This window comes from Pan troglodytes, chromosome 11 (genome assembly GCF_028858775.2).
Source record: "Pan troglodytes isolate AG18354 chromosome 11, NHGRI_mPanTro3-v2.0_pri, whole genome shotgun sequence".
In the NCBI taxonomy this organism is placed as follows: Eukaryota; Metazoa; Chordata; class Mammalia; order Primates; family Hominidae; genus Pan; species Pan troglodytes.
The window spans coordinates 106,213,842-106,233,465 of record NC_072409.2 but is presented as its reverse complement, the minus strand read 5'-3'; the positions used below and the strand labels follow the sequence as shown (position 1 = coordinate 106,233,465).

At 36.2% G+C, this 19,624-nt stretch overlaps 1 protein-coding gene across 35 annotated transcripts in view; it reads right to left on the bottom strand.

Moving 5' to 3' along the window:
* PTPRD (protein tyrosine phosphatase receptor type D) overlaps positions 1-19,624 on the bottom strand; it is a 2,309,829-nt gene that overhangs the window by 1,414,060 nt on the left and 876,145 nt on the right. For all 35 annotated transcript variants that reach the window (XM_054658683.2, XM_054658684.2, XM_054658676.2 and 32 more), the window contains one exon: positions 17,344-17,382. The gene's annotated coding sequence lies outside the window, so the exon portion shown is untranslated. The remainder of the gene's footprint in view (positions 1-17,343; positions 17,383-19,624) is intronic.

The window sequence follows — 19,624 nt, the reverse complement described above, 5'->3', positions numbered from 1 at the left end:
CTGTTCTGTTCCATTGATCTATATCTCTGTTTTGGTACCAGTACCATGCTGTTTTGGTTACTATAGCCTTGTAGTATAGTTTGAAGTCAGGTAGCGTGATGCCTCCAGCTTTGTTCTTTTCACTTAGGATTGACTTGGTAATGCGGGCTCTTTTTTGGTTCCATATGAACTTTAAAGTAGTTTTTTCCAATTCTGTGAAGAAAGTCATTGGTAGCTTGATGGGGATGGTACTGAATCTATAAATTACCTTGGGCACTATGGCCATTTTCATGATATTGAGCTAAGAAGCTTTTTAATGAAGTCATCTTTCAATGTAAGCATATATAAAACTCACTCATTTTGTTTACATTACTTTTGTGGTCATTTCAACCAGTGTTTAACAAGTTAGTTTTGAAAACAGCAGACATGGAAGGAATGATTCAAAACAAAGATGTCTTATGATTTCAGGGGAATATTTTATTACAAATATGGAACACTTAACCCATGAACTTAGCTCCACAAGTCTTTGACAATTTAGGGAATAATGGGAATACCAAGTCAGATTTCTGTGCAGTGGATGGAAGGAATTAATCTTAGCAAGGTAAACCCTTGTTTTTGATTTCTCAGACCCTCCATTTATAAAAATAATATGGGAACATACAAACCACTTGATACTTTTATCTGTAAAACACTTAGGGCAAAAAATATATATTATTATAGGAATCAAAAAATTAAAAATAAAATTAGCATTGGAAAGACTTGAAATAAAAAATCCATTTTGCCTTTGTAAATCTAAGTATAAATTCAAATCATCCTCAGCTTTCCAAAAAATACCCTCACAAAATTTCCTTACCTACTGGGGTGAAATAGGCATTGCTGTTAAACGATGCTAACTAAAGGAATTCTGCTCTTTTCAGAAAATAGTATATATTTTACAAATATGCTTCTTTAGTTATCAAGAAATAGACACAAATACAACAAATACTTGAGTTATACATTGGCTTTCTTTAAAGAAAGTACATCAAAATATTTTCTTTTATAAGAGGAGATGGCATTGAAAACATGAGTATGAAACAAGAGCAACATTAAAGAAAAATTCTATCATGCTAGCAGGAGTTTCATGTTCATCTCTATATGAAATTGTACGCATTGAAGTAAAAAATAAACACTGACGGCTGCAGAAGCCCATCTAGAGTGGCCGCTGTGAGGATGCCAGCTGCAGCAGGGGAGGTGCAGCTGGGGCTGTGTGCTCCATGGAACTGATGGGGGAGGGGAACAGGTGATCCCAGTGGGAGCCCTGCGCCCAACTAAATAGTGAGGTGGGAGCCCCTGCTCCCAGGCACAGCTGCAGCTGCCCAGCCACGGCTCCAGACCCAGGCATCCCTGTGCTCTCAGAGACCCAGGAAGCCCCCTTCCCCTGCAGGCTCAGAAGTGCCTCTGCACCCACTCCCTGGCCTCTCCCTGCTCCAAGCACCTGCTCTGTGGTGGAGCAAAGTTGTGGACATGTCCCAGTAGCTAAGCCCAGGTGCTGTTGTGACCTGGTCAGGTGTGCCTGTACTTGGGGGCAGCGCTGACATGCTGGCCCCCTGCTGTCTTGGCCCCCTCTGGAAACTGCTTCTGAGGCTAAAACTTTGGGCGCCAACAAGCACAAGAGGGAGGCTGGGTGGCTGAGATTGGCTTGGCACGTGCCTGGTGTTGACCCTCGGCAAAGACAGCCTGGACACCATGGAGGGCACATTAATGGCAGCCGGAGGCAGACAGGTTCCTAAGTGGGAAGCTGTGGGTCCCTGGTGAAACCCACCTTCAAGCCAGGGATGACCTGAAGCCTGGGGGCCAGGATGCCAGTTTTGGGTGGAGTCAGTGACCTGGAGTCAGAACTTCCTTGATGTCTTATGGCCAGTTGAATGGTGCTTTTTCCAGGCCTGTCCATGGCCACTCACTGACAAAACAGCATGCACTTCTGCCATTCTGAGCCCATAAAATCTCCAGACTCAGCCAGATCCAGAGACTTGTGAGGATGACCTGCCTGCAGATAGGAGCTACCCACTTCAGGTAACCTCTCTGCTGAGAGCTGTGCTGTCACTTAATAAAGCTCCTCTCCACCATGTTCAACCTCCAGTTGTCCACATAACCTCATTCTTCTTGGACGTGGGACAAGAACTCAAGATCCACCAAACAGTGGGAGTGAAAAAAGCCATAACACATTTCTGGCCAGCTCGCTAAGTCATGGGCAGTGACATGCTCCTGGACCACAGGATTGAAGAGTGGTGAACCTTCTGGGGGCTCAGACCTCTGGATTCCCCAAGCCAGAGCTGCTTTAACGTCATAGCCCTCCTGCCCTCTGCTGGTACCAGGCAGCTTCCCCAAACAGGAGGCAGCAGCGAGGCTCGGCCAGCCCAGGATTTGCAGGCCAGAACAAGGTGGCAGGACTGAAAGAGTTGTAACACAAACGGTCTGAAACACACCTGCTCTGCAACATCCCCCTCACAGCTCGCTATACTGCGGCGGTGAGGGGAGAAGGGCTGTAAACCTTCTGGGATCCCCGACCTCAGGGCTCCCCATGTCAGGGCTCTGTCATTCGGTAACACCCTCTTTGGGGTTCTGCGGTTTCTGGCATCTCTACGCTTTCAGGCGCACTGCATTCCCCTCATCCGGACATTGGTCCTACAGTAGAAGCCTCTTGCAGTACACCTGGTCCAGTCTCAGTCTCTCATGGTGCTGCCACCTGTGCTAGTGCCTGGAGCTGCCTGCCCTGCTCAAGTAGCCAACATGACTAACTGCGTGCACTGGCAGGACCCCACGCTTGGTTGTTCACACTCCCTTGCCACTCCACACCTGGCTCACCCTTGGCAGGCATGGGATCTGTGCTAGTAGCACGAGCCAATCAAAGCCTGCAAGGCTGAGTGGGTGAAACTAGCCCAGCAGGCATGAGCAAAACTCAAGCAGAGGTGCTGCTGACCCCAGATGTTTCCTGCTGGCAAAGTGACATCCTGCATCAACATCTTATAACCGTTTACTAGGTATAAAAAAGGGGTAGCAGTGAGCATTTTCATCCAAAGTAGATCTTTATAATTGGAAATAATTTACACTTATACTCTCACTTTATAGTTGAGAAATATCAGATACAGAGATTGCAAATTGTCAACAGTCACAGAAGAAGTCAGTATTAAAAGAGCCCTACAACTGAATCTCAAGGAACATAAAGAGGTTATTGGAGAAAAATATCATTTCCATAGCTATATATGTTCCAACCAAGAATATGTCACTTGGCGTTTTACATTCTTATTTACTTAAGGACATGAAGCCGAAAGTCAGAAGTTAGGACAGACTTAGAAAATACTGGCAGGGTAGTAAACATATACAGAATGACTGTGTGTTGCGTTGAGTTAGAAGTGATGGGAATAACCTGCCACCTCCATACGTGAATCTAAATCCCATGCAGGTGACTACTACTGAGAAAATCTGGCTTCATTTGCTGCATTGAGACAGTGCAAAAAATAAGGGTGTTCATAAACATACATACACAGGAATTTAAATTGCAGTACTATTCACAATAGCAAAGATACGGAATCAACCTAAATGCCCATCAATGACAGGTTGGATAAATAAAATGTGATATATATACACCATGGAATACTATGCAACCATAAAAAAGAATGATATCATGTCTTTTGTTGGAACATGGATGGAGTGGAGGATGTTATCCTTAGCAAACTAATGCAGGGACATATACCCCATGTTCTCACTTCAAAATGGGAGGTAAATGTTAAGAACTCATGGAAGCAAAGAGGGGAACAACACACTGGAGACTATTTGAGGGTGTAGGGTGGGAGGAGCAAGAAGGGTAGAAAAAAATAACTGTTGGGTACGAGGCTTAGTACATAGGTGATAAAATAATCTGTACAACAAACCTCTGTGACATGAGTTTATCTATATAACAAAACTGCATATGTACCCCTGAAACTAAAGTAAAAATTAAATAAAATAATAAAAGTGTGGATAAACATCTTTAAAAGAGTATAGAAAGTTGCAATAGAGGATCATGGAATATCTTCAAGACATCTCAGATTTTATCATTAAATTTAAAAATTATAAAATGTATGTTCATTCCCACCAAATATATTGCAAAATAATAAAATAGATCCCCTAAACTTTTTTCTTCTAAATTTGACAAGGGGACAAAAGAGTATAAGGACTATACTATTTTTAATGAGAGAGAGAAAATAGTCTTGCTCCTTTGTAGAAATAATTTATAAGAATATGCCACAATAAAGCCTGAAGTATGTGCCTCTATTCTATAGGGGGCACAGGTTCAAAACAAGATATTTGACCTATTTTCCACTATGAGAACAGGATTTTTTACCTTAATTCCTTAGACATGACAAGTTGATAGGAAAAGCCCACATTTTGCTAAGATACAGTCATGATGCTACGGGAGTTAAATGAACAACTTTACTAAAGTCTTGGTCAATCTGACTTTAGTATTCTGGATTTATGATGTCATGTGTTTAAACTCTCCCTGATAAAATTATTAAAGAGATAGACCCTGAGGTCACATAAATTCTTACCCATATCTCATTTGTTTGTCATTCAGGTCATTTCTATGTTTGTTGGAAGGTGAATGAATCACATTAGTAATAAAAATTAACAGCAGTGAATCATTTTAGTGCATTGAAATGGGGAATGAACAGTAATAATCAAAGAGTAGGAAAACAATAAAATCTGAGTTCTTACATAAGAATTTGAGTTGTGAATACCAGGCAAGGCTTTTGTACATATGAGTTTTTAAATATTTTGGTTTACTCCTAGATTAAGGTGTGTGTGAGTGTTAGAGAGTCTTATCTCCTTAAGTTTTAATATATCATATTTATCCCAGTTTCTTTTTTTTCTCCCTTTTCAAGGAATCACTTTATTAAGATATATTTTACACACCATAAAACTCTCCCTTTTAAAGTATACAATTCAGCAGTTTTTTTGTTAACTCACAAAGTTGTGTAACCACCACAACTACTTAATTTTAGAACATTTTTTAAATCCCCACGAGAAATCCTATACTTATTAGCAGATAGCCTCTTCTTCTTCCTCAGCTCTTGGCAACCAAATCTATGGATTTCCCTATTCTGGATAATTCATGTAAACATAATAATAAAATACGTGGTCTATTGTAACTGGCTTCTTTCACATAGAATAATGTTTTCCAGATTCATTCATATTACAGCACATAACAGTACTTCATTTCTTTTACTTTTGGAAAAATAGCCTTGTAAAATCTATACCACATTTAAAAAATTTATTCATCAATTGATGGACATTGTGATTGTTTCTACTTTTTAGCTGTTATGAATAATGTTCCTCGGAATTTGGGGGCCAGTTTTTATATAGACATACATTTTCATTTTTCTTGTGTACATACCTAAGAGTAGAATTTCCAAGTCACGTAGTAATGCTGTGTTTAATCATTTGAAGAACTGCTAAACTACATCTGAAGTGTCTGCATCATTTTACATTCCCACCAGCAATTGATAACAATTCCAATTCCTCCACATCCTTGACAACACTTAATATCTGACTTTTCGATTCTAGGCATCCTAGTGGGTGAGAAGCAGTACCTTGTGGTTTTGATTTGCCTTTCTTTGTTAACTAGTGATTTTCATATGCTTTTGACCATTTCTATACCTTTGGAGAGACTTCTATGCAAGTCATTTGCATTTTTTAAATTGGGTTGTCTTTTTATGTTTGAGTTGAGCTCTTTATATATTTTAGATGCTAATCTCTTATTGGATATATGATTTCACAACATTTTCTCCCATTCTTTGAATTATGTTTTCACATTTTTGATGGCATTATCTAAAGCACAGAAGACTTTAATTTCAATGAAATTCAATTTATCTATTTTTCTTTGATGTTGTAGTTAAGAACCACTGTGTAACACAAGGTCACAAAGACTTACTCCTATGTTTTCTTCTAAGAATTTTATAGTTTTGCCTTTTATATTTAGGCCTGTGATCTATTTTGAGTTATATGTGGTTTGAGATAGGGATCTGACTTCATTCTTTTACATAAGACTATCCAGTTGTCTCAGCACCATTTGCTGGGAAGAAAATATTACTTTCTCCATTGGGTTATCTTGGCACCTTTGTCAAAGATCAGTTAGCCATAAACTTATGGCTTTATTTCTGGACATTCAATTCTATTCCATTGATTTATTCGTTAGGCCGATTTTGTCTATGCTTGTAACAATGCCATACTTCATTGATTGTCATGGTTTTATAGTAAATTTTGAAATCAGAAACTGTGAGTCCTCCTACTTTGTTCTTTTTAAAAGATTTGGCTATTCTGGGTCCTTGACAATGCCATGTGAATTTTACAATCAGCTTGTTAGTTTCTACAAAGAAGTGAGCTGGGATGCCGATTGAGATTACATTGTGGTTGCAGATCAATTTGGGGAATACTGCCATCTTAACAATGTTAAGTCTTCCAATCCATGAATCTATTTTTTTCCATTCATGTAGATCTTTGGTTTTTCCCCATTAATTGAAGTTTTCTGAATATCAGTTTTACACCTCTTTTGTTAAGTTTATTCTTAAGTATTTTACTTGATACTGTTTTGAATAGAAGTGTTTTCCTATTTTCATATTTGGGCTGTTCATTACGAATGTATAGAAATATCATTGGTTTGTAAAGTATTAATCTTGTATCCTGAAACCTTGCTGAACTCATTAGTTCTGATATATATTTAAACAGATTCCTTAGTATTTTCTACATATACAATTATGTAATCTAGAGATAGAGATTCTTTCCAATGTGGATCCTTTTTATTTCTTTTTCTTTCTCAATTGCCCTGGCTAGAACCTCCAGTACAACGTTGAATAGAAGTGGCCACCACTTATCACGCCTGGCCAAAATTATTTATGTCTTCTTTTAATAAAAACATTAAGATTTTTTTTGTTATTGTTGTAGCTAAATTCATATGATTGACCTCTAGTTTCAGTACAGTCTTTAGAAAATGTGAATTGTACATTTTTGGGGATCACCTTTAAAGTTGTCTCTGTTTCAATGTACCTGCTCTTTTTTAAAGGTTGCATCCAAAGTTTGAGATATATCTTTTATCTTAGGTCAATAATTGAAATAGTCATTCAAGGAAACACCACAGTTACAGATTAAATGCTTTTAAGGGTGTTTATAATCTCTCAAAGCTCAACTCAATAAACATAGTGTTGAAGTTGTGTGCTTAATAGGCCTTTGCCAGAGTTACATCACTTGTAATTTCTTTCCCAGAATGGAAATAACCTGATGTACATATGAATATATATTGAGGTAGTAAGGCTTGGATAGCCTTACTCCCATAATTAAATCCTGTATAGAGCAGCCAACTATATTCAACTGTGAGGTCTTTACTGTATATTAACAGATCCTTAAGTGGATGAAAGAAAGTCACAGAATGCTTGGAAAGTATTTCTGATCCAGTTGAAGAAAGCATTAGATCAAAATGTAAAGGATGAAGGTGATAAAAATGATAGACAACACTTCTTGCCTGATATTGTTGTAAGCACTACAAAAGTTGCATGTAATATCTTTACAACTGCTCTTTAAGGTATCCCCATTTACAGTGGAGGAAATGGAGGTACATAGACATTAAATAACTCACCCAAGTTCATGCAGGTAACAAGTGATATAGCTGGGATTTGAGCCTAGGCAAACTAACTTCCAAACGGTCCTCTGATTACTAAGCTACAGTACAATGAAGATCAATGGCAGAGGAGTGGTCAGAACACTACCTGGCTTTGGGAGACTCGCAGAGGTTATTTGGTGTCCCTTCCTGCATTCCCTACTTTGTCACCCACATTATCAAGAGGGAAACAGGAAGATTTCAGACTGCATAAGTGGGGAGAGCTGGTAAAATATCTGGGGTAGGTTAGTCAGAGTGTCCTTAACACATCCTCTTTTGCTTCAAAGGTGATATGGTTTGGTTCTGTGTCCCCAGTCAAATCTCATCTTGTAGCTCCTAAAATTCCCTCAGGTTCTGGGAAGGATCTGGTGAGAGATAACTGAATCATGGGGGCAAGTCTTTCCCATGCTGTTCCCATGATAGTGAATAAGTCTCATGAGATCTGACGGTATTAAAAATGGGAGTTTCCCTGCACAAGCTTTTTTTTTGCCTGCTGCCATCCATGTAAAAGACATAACTCACTCCTCCTTGCCTTCCACCATTATTGTAAGGCCTCCCCAGCTACGTGGAACCATAAGTCCATTAAACGTCTTTTTCTTCCCATTCTCAGCTTATGTCTTTATCAAGAGTGTGAAAATGGACTAATAAAGGCTAAGAGAAAAGGCACTGAAGCTCTAACCACATAAGCACTTTATCTGAGCACTTCCTCTGTCTACATTCAGGGCTTGCTTAATAAGTTGGTTCTCCTTATCTCCATTCCATTTTTGTCTCATATTCTGGTTTCTTGAATTTCATTTCCAGATTGACATTATTTGTAATTATTCAACTACATGTTTGTAGAAAGAAACAAATGTGTATGTTTATTTTTCTTCAAGAAGAATAAACATTTGAGAAGTTTTCTGTGGTGACAAATATTTTTGTGAAAATTAGTGCCAAATTATTATACCTTAGGGAACTGCAGGACATTTTTTCTTAACAAGAGAATTCTTCTTTCAAGATAGCCCTCACAACAAAACTTGGCTATGTCTCTAATCATTGGATGTTTCATTCTCTCTCTCTTTCCCAGCAGTACGCATTGTTTAGGGAAGCAGATGACTTCAGGACAATCATGTAAAAGACAAGACAAATCCCAACCAAGCCAGCGTTAGGGGTAATACAGTAACTACATGGCTATGAACATTTGAAGCAGTATTAATTTGATTTGTTAGAATTTAAGTAGAAAAATAAGAAATTTCTCATTGTTTTTTACGGACAACTTGTACATCTATTAAACAGAACATTGACATTGCTATAATACCAAGAAAATGTTATCCCATAATTAATCTTCTATTAGGATCTGTCTCAGAACCTCCTCGGTTAACTCCATTCCATCCTACACCAAAAAAAACTTCACTATCGGATATCCGCATAACACTGACATTGGCATGCACACATTCCAAGCATTTAACTGTCTTCCACACGTCCAAATCATACACCTTCCCAGGCTGTAAGGGGTATCTCAGAAGTAAGAAATGAAGATAAAGTGGGATTCCCATTCAGAGGTAGGTGGCCATAGGCAGGACAGTGTAAAATTATTTGTCTATACTCCATATTAGCATAACCTCATTCCCTTAAAGCCTGCCTAACAGCCCTAGCACTTACCATTGTTCAGTGCTTTAGGAAGATGCTATGTTATTCTTTAAGCATGATTTTTTAAACCATTTTAGTTTAAATGTTAAACAGTTAAAATTATTGTGTAATATTTCATTTCAGGAATCTCAATCATCTTCCACTATTTCTCATTTGCAAAAATGGTAAGCCAATTCAGCATCAACTAGAAAATAGAAATAATATGTGAAAAGACATTTTCGTATGTCTCAACATGTTTGTGGATAACTTTTCAAGGCTTACATCTTTCTTTGACATTAGAGTTTGTATAGCAAGAATGGTACACAGGCTCAGGCAAAGTGGAAATATTCTCTTATTACAAATAAGGGAGGAGAATGAAAAATGGACAGGAGTGTCAGCTGTAAATTGTAGAATGTTCTGTATCAAGAACACATAATACTTGTTAAATAATAAGTACAGTGTTCTGAGTACCCAAGGTTTTGTTAAAAAGTATGTACAATAACAAACAGAGAATAATAAGCAGAGAGCTTTTGAAATTAGGGAAGAACTATAGGATAGTATTTATATTTTGGTGAACACCTGGAGAAGAACTGCTTGATTTAGGACAGGAGGCAAGAAATCATACAGCAAATGTGTGCTTAATTAACCACAAAACGTTCTTTCAATGTATTAGCAATATGATAGATAATGTCAGACTTATTAGAATCACTATATAAATTATTCTTGGCTGGGCGTGGTGGCTCACACCTATAATTCTGGCATTCTGGGTGGCTGAGGCAGGTGAATTGTCCAGGAATTCAAGACCAGCTTGGGCAACATACTGAAACCCCATTTCTACTAAAAATACAAAAAGTTAGCCAGGCGTGATGGCACAAGCCTATAATCCCAGCTACTCAGAAGTTGAGGCAGGAGGATCACCTGAGCCTGGGATGTCAAGGGTGCAATGAGCCAAGATCGCACCACTGCACTCTAGCCTGGATAACCAGAGTGAGACCCTGTCTCAAAATTAAATTAAATGAAAATATCATCATAAAAGCATTTATAAATATTTTATGTCAGATGAGAGGCTAAAATAAAAAAGTAGATAGTTTAACTTCCCACTAAGTGAACACTCTTCCATGTAGTCCAATTATTAACACTCTTAGTGTCAATTCCTTGGAGTGTTAACAAATGCATAAGTCCTATGCTACTCTGAGGGGCAATTATGAATATAATGTAATTTTTGCTTAATGCCAAAGAAACATGTTTAAACACTGGTAGTCCTTCTGAAATGAAACTTGCCGTCTTGTGAATGTTTAATGAATGCTATCCTGATGGTGAAATTAGGTGAAAAGCAAGCTGATACTCAGTGAATGAAAGCTATCGTAGGTATGTAACCTCTCAAGTTGGGTTGAACTCCACATGTAGGAATTCTGATTCTTACACATTGAATAAACTTTATAGAGGTAGATTTTAATGTCCTGATATGATTTGGCTGTGTTCTCAGTCAAATCCCATCTTGAATTGTAGCTCCCATAATTCCCATGTGTTGTGAGAGGGACCCATGGGAGGCAATTGAATCATGGGGGCAGTTTCCCCCATACAGTTCTTGTGGTAGTGAATAAGTCTCATGCGATCTGACCGCTTTATAAGGGGTTTCCTGTTTTTGCTTGGCTCCCATTCTCTCTTGCCTACCACCATGTAAGATGTGCCTTTCACCTTCTGCCATGATTGTGAGACTCCCCCAGCCACCTGGAACTGTGAGCCCATTAAACCTCTTTTTCGCTATAAATTACCCAGTCTCTGGTATGTCTTTATCTGCAGAGTGAAAACAAACTAATACATGTCCCATGAATATTTTAGAGGCTATTAGTGATTGACACAAAATACTTTATGAGTCATAATTTGTTGTGTCTCCTTCCTTAGTGATAAATTGAAATCCTTTTAATTCCAGGTAATTGTATACAATTATTTTTGATCTCTAGTCCTATGTGTGAAGAAAAGAAGTTTAACTAATTAGCTGTTGTAGACATGAATGATGCTAGTTGGCATGTTGGTGGCATTTAAATTACTATGGATCCTAAAAAGTAAAAATGAAATAGCAGAGGGAGACTTCCACTCTAAAAGGTAAAAAGAGCCAAAGACATAGGAAGCAGGTGGTGATTCAGGTCATTCCAGAAACTAAGGCAAGAGTTGAACATAGTAAACTTTGGGCACCACATCAAAATAAAATTATCTAAGATACAGTGGTTCCTTTAATTTAGAAATTGTTGTTAGATGGTCTTTAATATGGATTGTTGCTTAATGACAGTTAAGATTAAAGAACTTCAACTATTATTAAAAGAATGCTGTCCATTTTCCTATTAGAAAGTAGACCATTTTGAGTGTAGATATGTATCTTGTAGATTTTTTCCTATTTCATGTTTTTTTTAGTTTATCTAGTGACATTTGTTAAGTGATTCATAGTTGATTTTTATTAAAATTTGTAGTACTATTTATCCCAAGTCTTCTATTTTGGAGGCCTAAGTTGCCTGCTTTGCCACACAAGTAAATGGTACTGCAGGTTATTTGGTAAAAGTCAGGAGAGAATTATTTCAAAGTCTAAAATAAAATTGTCAAAATATGTCTTTGGAAACATGGCTCTAGATTTCAGAAATACCCAAACATAATAGCTCCCATTTCCGTTTGAGTAGTTTGGGCGGGCTTTATGCTGCTGTAACAAACAAAACAAAAATAAAATGCAACTCAGTTGCTTACGAAAACAGAATTCATCTGTTGTTCGGATAAGTTAGCTGTGAAACTGGGAGTATCTTCACTGCAGCTGTCCTCCATCAGGTGACTCAGGGATTAGGAAGATTCAGTCTTGTGGCTCTACTGTCTCAAATGCATGCCTCCTCTACAATCTCCTTTGCAGAGGAAGAGAAAGACTGAAAATGCACATAGAGGATTTTTATCTCCTCTGCACAGAAGTGATATACTTTACTTCCATTTTCCCTTGGCCAGAAGTAATCCTATGACCCCACCTAACTGCAAGGTGGAAGGAAAATATGATTTCCCATATGGTCACTAAAGAAAGAAACCCAGATATTAATGCACACTAATAGTATCTCTCTCACCATCTTTATGATTTCTAATAACCTGCTATCCCAGCAAGCTAAAGGGAATAAAAGGCTTAAAGCAAATGCTCATAATTTTAAATAACTTTTTTAAAAATGATAAATAAAAGCACCTAATTATACAGGAAACATAAAATTAAGGTCCTTGAATTTGGGGTCATGTCATATCCTTTTTATATTACCCAATCCCTATCAAATGGTTTGCAACAACAACAACAACAAAATTGTGAGAGAACGAACATATTAGTAAATTCATGAGAGTATGATTCCTTCCTTTGGTCAGGGAACACATGATTTATGTTCATATCATGACATAAATTTACATCAGGATAGCATACTAGCAGTAATAACAACTTTAATAACTGTGTGTAATGTTAAAATGTGCAAAGCATTATCATATACTATATGCTTAAAAAGTCAAAACTGTGAGATTGGTATATATGTTTGGTTTGTTCTCTATAATTTAAATACATAACATAACAACCTTGAAAAAAGTAACATCATCTTAACACAAAACATTTAATTTTTGAGGGGAGAGTATCTTGTAGATAAAACATCAGAATATTTTTGATTCATATAAAAGAAATACACTTTTTAAACTCTCTAGATGGAAATAGCATTCAATTCTTGGAAAATACAATACTACATTTGAATTAATTTGTATTATTTGAAAGATATTGTATGACTAATGCTAAGCACATGAATTTAATTTGCAAGTTACCTGTAATACTGTTAAAAAAAATTCAGGATGGCCAAACTTGCATAAAATTTGCATTAGAAAACTGAGAACACTAATGAGGAAATGAAACAGCCATTAATCATCATTGTGTGACTGCAGAAGGATTAAGTGGGTTTCTATAGATTTTGCTTCACTTATTAATGACATGGTTTTACAGGTATAAAAGATATGTATACACAGATCCAAAATTGGGGCATGGGCTGTGACAATTTATTTTCCCTTGGATTTAAAGTAACTATCTCTGAATTTTTCTCAATAACTATATAAGTACAAAAGATAAAATCTTGTTTTAACTATCTATGTATAAACTTTCCTAAGGGCTCCAGATCAGGGTTATTACTCAAATATATGTAGAATTGGGTTTTATTAAAAACTTACTAGGATAATAGTATCTCAGTATATATAGTCTTTAGAGTCCAAAGGATAGACTGAAATCTCGGCATCTTGATTCATTAAGTATGAGACTGTAGATGAACTAATTAAGCTCTCTGATCATTAGTCTCATCTCTAAAGTGATATTAAAATGCCCTTTACAAAGTGAGACTGGAAGCATGAAATGAGAATACACAGATAAAGCACCTAGCATTGCACCTGACAAACGGTGAAAGCTTGAAAATTCAAATTCTCTTTGAGTGGACATCATTGTGCTTACGTTATTATTTTGACCTCTTAAAAGGTCCAAAATCCAGGTGCAGAAAATAAAATACATGAATTGGAACAAATTGCCAGAACTACACACACAGATACAAAATTCAGTGATTCGTAAACATTAAACACATTACCTTATTTAAGTGAAAAAATGCTGCAATAAGATTTTCTGTAAATATTTTACCTGCTATGTAGGAAGTGTCAGTTCTTTACTTTGAAGTAAATTTTTACTGCTGGTATTTAGTTCCAGAGTAAATATTTTTTTAACTTGAGAATTATATCATAATTTAATGGAGTATTTTTAATGTATTTAATTTGGAATCTAAGTTTGCATATTATCATTTGTATTTCAATAGTACTCTGGTTTTAATTTTACATTTATTTTCATTTCTCTCAAATGGCATTCAATTTTGTAGAGTGTATCATGATAATTCAGAATGTTTTTCAAATATTATTAACCATCCTTCACATTCACAGCATTGTTTTCTTTCAAAATGATAACTAGAAGCAAGCAATTCTAGAAATGGAAATTTAAAGTTTTTTTAAATTATACTTTAAGTTCTAGGGTACATGTGCACAATGTGCAGGTTTGTTATGGATGTATACATGTGCCATGTTGGTATGCTGCACCCATTAACTCGTCATTTACATTAGGTATATCTCCTAATGCTATCCCTCCCCCCTCCCTACACCCCACAATGCAGCCATAAAAAAGGATGAGTTCCTGTCCTTTGTAGGGACATGGATGAAGCTGGAAAACATCTTAGCAAACTATCACAAGGACAAAAAACCAAACACCGCATGTTCTCACTCATGGGTGGGAATTGAACAATGAGAACACTTGGACACAGTAAGGTTATTTTTTAAGTAAAGGTGAAATCCTAAATAAGTTAGTTAATTGAAAATATTGAGGAACTACTAAACATAGAGCAATGTGTTAGGTATGCTGCAGTAAAGAGAACAAGATGACATTGTTTCCTCATTTAGCAAACTTGCAGAATTGCTGAGTAGAAAACATGCACACAACACAAGAACCTTAGAGCATGCGACAGTGTAAGGTAAAGTGCTATGCTTTGTGATCTTAAAAACAAAGAGTTCAAGGAAAGGGGGAATCAAACTACAATATTTAAAACAATGAAGACTTCCAGGAGAAAGTGGGACTTGAATTTGGCCTTGAGGAATGAATAGGAAACGGGGATACGAGCAGACACACTGATCATGCTGGTCACAGAAGCAGAAATAGTGATGGTGGGGCTTGTGAAGGGAGAAAACTGAACAACCTTATTAGCTTTGAGATTTCTGGTATGTACTGAAGAAAGATTGCTTTTGGATAACTGTGGCAATACTTAATTGTATAACTTGTGTATCAAACTAGGGAAAAAAAACTCATACATTTTCCCACAAAGGTCACATTAAAAAACAAACAAACAAACAAGCAGGAGAATAAGTGTTTTAGAATCCATCACCTGGTAGTATATTAAGAATGGATTTGAAATAAGATACATTAGAAGATAGAGGACCACCCAAAAGATCATTTTGGCCATCCAGAATTGGAAATTCATACTGACTATTTAAATGAAAAATGATGGAATTTAGGCAAAAGGACAATTACAGGAGGAGGGTCCAGATCCAACTTTTGCAACTAAGGACAGCTTTAGGATGGAAAAAGTATAGAGGACCTGTAGGATTTGTTATGATGGAAATGGGGAGGCAAAATTTGTGCTACCTAAAAGACCCCAGTTCCTCAAGAAATGCTTAAGCAAAGCTTTCCATTTGCAGAAAGTGCTGAGGGAGATGGAAGGCTAACCCTCATCCTCATTTTGCGGCTAAATATTGACTAATACTTTGATGAATACTTTTAAAAATCATTAAGGCAGCCAGGGACCGTGGTGTGGCTCTGTCGTCTCAGCGATTCTGGAGGCTGAGGTAGGAGGATTTCTTGAACCCAGGAGGCCAGCATGGGCAACACAGTGAAACCTTGTTTCCAAAAAAAAAATTACTAAGAAAAAATATAATTTCAAGTTCCTTTTGTTCATATTTATGGTTAAATATGTAGGACTGAATTCATCATTGTGAATAGGTATTTGTTTGGCAGAAATTTCTATTTACCACTCTCCAAAGGTAATGCAAAATTCTACTCAGGCCTAATAAAAGCCTGCACAATGAAAGGCTAAACTAGTCTCGCAATAAACAGAAGCTTGCCTTCGCTGTGGGCTGGTTAAAGTTATGACAGAATATTTTAATGTCAACTTATTCTTCACGTATCTTGCAGGACTCAAATATAAGGAATAAGACAGAGAGAAATATGTCCAAGTGTATTCTTCTGGGAGGGATGCAGACCCCAGTGGTTCATGGTGCCCTGATGATGGAGAAAGACAAAGTATACATCTCTATGGGAAAGGCATCATTCAGTGGCTTTCTTAGTGATGAGATCTGATATACAACTTTAAGTTTTCTGTTTGTGTGCAATAATTCTCTTTAACCTCAAGTCTTCAGTAACGTTTGTTCAACATGACAGTTTACTATCAAATGTGATACTGTTTGGTGGGAAGTGTGAACTTGAAGGATGAAACCCGCATGGAAATGAAATGATTATAACATACTGAGAAATCCTGAAAGCATTTGGTTTTAGAAAGATAATGAACAACAGCAAGGAGATACTGGACCTTCACTGCTCTCCCACTCCCATCCAGCAATACCCAGTTATTACTAAATAATGGAGTACAAGACTGTATTTCTGCAGTCCATCAAGTTAGAATCTCATTCTTGGTTCAGTATTATGGAAAGGGTCACTGCGTCAGATGAGTTGGGACATCCAGTCTACACACGTATCTAAGCTAGAGATTTCTTCATAGTATTAAATGAGATAAAATGTTTGATAATCTTGTATACACTCAGAACATGGTAGGATCCCAATGTATGAATTTGATAGCGAGCAGTATTTCAATAATATTTGAAGAAAAAAGACTGGGTGGATTCAAACATGAATACAAAGCTGCTGTTTGGAAAAATATACAACTTCACAGAAAACCTCCTATCTCAACCAATACAGCTTTATCATCCCTGTAATGCATGTCCCAGGAAAATGTTGCAAGGATTTTAAGAGTTTCCATGTGGAAAAGATCAGTGTGTTCAGTGTGTTTCTAGCTTTACAACATGTAAATTATACTCTCAGCATTGTACTACTGAAAAACTTTTAAACACCCAATTTTTGTGTCAGCTCATCTTTGGTTTTTATCTTGCTTCTGCATTTGATCTATTTTTAAAGAAAAATTTTCCACATTTTACCGTATAATCCTCTGTCCCATCACAAACTCTTTCAGTGGGGATTTAATTTCCTTAAGAAACAAATGCTCCCTCTGTTTGGAATGTTCTCCTAACCCACGAAGTTGAATCTCCAAGAAGTATCTGGACTTACCATATTGTCTAATATTGGTTAAGATGTAACTGGACTTATGAGATTCAAACTCAGAAGATGGAAATGAGGGGAGATTTTTTTTTAAGGATTAAGCCTAACACAGAAATAAAAACATACTCCAAGGAATAGTGACAAACAAAATAAAAATATCAGAAGACTGAGAGTCCCAAAGAAAAAAATATCTCACCAGATTTTTGAAGTTACCAGAAGATCCAGGAGTCCAAGCCTGATAAAAAGCAAAACAGAGGAAAGACAGAAAATAAGAGTTTTTGTTTCAGAAAAAATAGACAATAAAATGCTATAATTCTACAATATTATTCTATTTACAAGTACTGCAGGCTGAATAAACACTTTAGGACATAATTTCTGTAGATGAAAATGTGTCTTTAACTTAAACTGAAGTGTTTAACTTACATTGTGCCATTAAAACAAAGGAAAAAAGGAAACATTCTAGCTCTAGAAAATATTTTTTCCAATTATTTAGGTGACGATAATTATTTGGTTAATTCTTTAAGTTCTCAAAGAAGGGAGATTATTATTAAATGCACTAGAAATTCTCTAATAATTAGTACATAAATTTAATGTTTTTATGGGAGAAGCAGACCAAAGTTTCATTTTAAAAGACTTTTCCCATTTTTCAGGTTTTTGCTGGCTATGACAATAATTAGTTCTGGCTTTGATTTATTTTTGAAAAGTAAAACCATGAAAGATATTATAATGACAAAGATAAAAGGCTTTTAATTTTTAAATGATACTAAAATGCAGCCTCTATTTTTTAAAGGTGTTTGAAGTTCAAATGAAAGGCAATATCTGAACAGCACAAATTCCCAAGAGGAGACCCAGCACCTGCCATGGGATGCAAAGGTTTTATAAATGTTGTCTTGTATAAAGAAAATGGCAAACATTGTGAGGCCTTTTGCAAATATGCCTGCCTGCTTCTGTGTTTGAGCAGAAATATTGAACTTCTAACCACTATTATTATAAAATAAAGGAGATTATTCTTTAAACATTTGATGGTAGCCTTTTCCTTTTGTCTTGGGAATCGAGTTTGAAACTACACATTTGAAAAACACATGTCTTTCTTTGAAAGAGAATGGAGAACACGGTAAGTGTGAAAGGAGTTGACACTATTGTGTAAGGTTTCATATGTGCATATGAATATGTGTCTGCATCTTACTGTCAGAAAATTTAAATTAGGTTATTTCTGTTGGGCCAGAATAATCTCCATAATGCTGGACCACTAATTGGTAACAAATCATCCAGAAGGAAGCTATTAATATTCCTTCTCAAGTGTCTAAAATCATTTGAGAAGATCAATGCTTCACTTTTGAAGAGTAAGTAATGGATCTTGTCATATTATTAGAGAGCTTACTGAATTCTCTAGCCTGGCTTCAAAGATGTAAAATGGATGATCTATCTCTTAGAAACCTTTGTCCGTGGATCTTACTTCTATTAATGACCTAAGAAAATAATCTGATACATCCTTTTATTCTCATATTTTAAGTTATTTCTTGGCGGTGCGTTATAAACCACAAAAGATTTGCAAAAATAGAAATGTATACAGCTCAATAAATTATCACAAAGTCAATGCTCATGTAATTATTACACAGATAAACACCTTGAGGTTACCCACTACATAGAAGCCTGTGGCTTGTTCTGTCACACTGGGTAAGTGTATATGTATATACAAAGATACATGTGCAGAGATTTGTAATCACGCTGCATTAATGTCTCATGTTCATCACAATTTTTCAAGTCATTTGACTGTGTGTTACCAGTGAGGGAGAACACCTTGAACATATCATAGGATGTCATTGAATATATTGTACACTGTAATCTCGGTAAACTATTAATTATCTGTATTTGTCAAAGTATCTGGATTTTTTGTCCAGCCTATGGTTCTAACTTAAGTTTTAAACTTTATCTACTTGGAATCATGTACTACATCTCTCTCTCTGTTTATTTCCTTTCCTTTAAAATCTTATTTATGAGATTCATTCATCTTGTTGCTCATAACTGCAGTTAGTTTTCATTACTCTTATAGTATTCCATTGGATAAATATTCCACAATTTACATATTCAATCCACTATTGGCAGATATGTGGATTGTTTCCATTTTGGAGTTATTAAGAATTACCCTACCATAAGCATCCTTTGTTAAGAGTGACATTACTGGGTCAGAAAATATGCCTATGTTCTACTTTAGCAAATAATTTAAATAGTGTTACGAGAATTGCCATTGTTGCACTTTTCCCAGAAAATATTTCTTTTCTGCTTAATTTTAGCTATCAGTTTACTATTTAGTGGAATATTTCTGTACTTTTCATTTACATTTTCTTCATAACAAATTTTAGTGCATTTTCATATGTTTATTAGTCATACACATATGTATTCATCTCAGAAGGTTTTTTTAAGTTATTTTTACGCATTTTATATGGGTAGTCTTTCCTTATCGATTCACAGAAGTG